Genomic DNA, 1,519 nt, shown 5'->3' on the forward strand with positions numbered 1-1,519 from the left:
AAGGTGCAGTCACATTATAATTAGAATATTCTGATTAATTGAACTAATTTCCACCTGTTCTTTCCTAAAAATATGCAAGAGCAGTTAGAGGCACCTCAGGTGAAATTCTAGCTCTGAATCTGTCTTGCTGGCCACTCTGTACACACATTTACAGCTGCACTGGCTGGTGGAAGCACTAAACATCTTGCTTCTGCGTTCCCCACAGCCCATGGCTGCATGGGACCTAAGGTTAGCTCTGAAGGCAATGCCTCTTATTTCTTTCCATGGAAACGACAACAGATACATAGAGCACAATAACAGTTCTTGATAGAGCATATTCCCAGCTACAAAAAACTATTTTTCAATACAGTCAGCACCATGAGCTAGGCATTTTCACCAGCAGTGAACCAAAAGCCTTCATGTGGGAAAAAAAGCCTTCACTTGGGAAGAATATAGGAATGTAGTCAGGGCCTGCAGGGATGCCTTCAGGGATGCAACGAGGAAGGCTAAAGCCTGCCTGGAATTGAATCTGGCTAAAGTGATAAAGGATAATGAAAAAGGTTTCTTCAAGTATGTTAACAGCAAAAGGAAAACTAGGGAGAATGTGGGCCCCTTACTAAGTGAGGGGGGGGTTCTGGTAACGGGGGATGCTGAGAAGGCAGAGATACTGAATGCCTTCTTTACTTCCGTCTTCAGTGAAAAGGCTCTCCCGCAGGAATCCCACACCCTAGAGGTTAGTGAGAGGGTCTGGGGAATGGGAGACTTCCCTGTAGTCAGGAAAGAGGACGTGCGTGAGCGCCTAGGCAGTACTAAGGTCCACAAGTTCCACGGGACCTGATGGGGTGCATCCACGTGTGCTGAGGGAGCTGGCGGAGGTCATTGCCGAACCGCTCTCCATCATTTTTGAGAGGTCTTGGACAACAGGGGAGGTCCCTGAAGACTGGAGGATAGCCAATGTCACTCTGGTCTTCAAAAAGGGCAAGAAGGAAGATCCGGGTAATTATAGGCCTGTCAGCCTCACCTCTGTCCCTGGAAAGGTGATGGAACAGCTTGTGCTGGATACCATCTCCAGACAGCTGGGAGAAAAGGAGGTTATCAGGAGTAGTCAGCATGGGTTCACCAAGGGGAGGTCGTGCTCAACCAACCTGGTGGCCTTCTATGATGCCATCACATGCTGGGTGAATGGGGGAAGAGCGGTAGATGTAATCTACCTTGATTTTAGAAAGGCATTTGATACTGTCTCCCACATCCTTATAACAAAGCTGAGGAAGTGTGGGATAGACGAGTGGACAGTGAGGTGGGTTGAGAATTGGCTGACTGGCAGAGTGCAGAGGGTCGTCGTTGGTGATGCAGAGTCTGGCTGGAGACCTGTCACCAGTGGTGTCCCCCAGGGGTCTGTGCTGGGTCCGGTCTTGTTCAACATCTTCATCAATGACCTTGATGAGGGGATAGTGGCCACCCTCAGCAAGTTTGCTGATGATACGAAGTTGGGAGGATTGGCTGACACGCTGAAGCTGTGCTGCCATTCAGCGAGACCTGG

This window comes from Meleagris gallopavo, chromosome 1, assembly GCF_000146605.3.
Source record: "Meleagris gallopavo isolate NT-WF06-2002-E0010 breed Aviagen turkey brand Nicholas breeding stock chromosome 1, Turkey_5.1, whole genome shotgun sequence".
Taxonomy (NCBI): domain Eukaryota; kingdom Metazoa; phylum Chordata; class Aves; order Galliformes; family Phasianidae; genus Meleagris; species Meleagris gallopavo.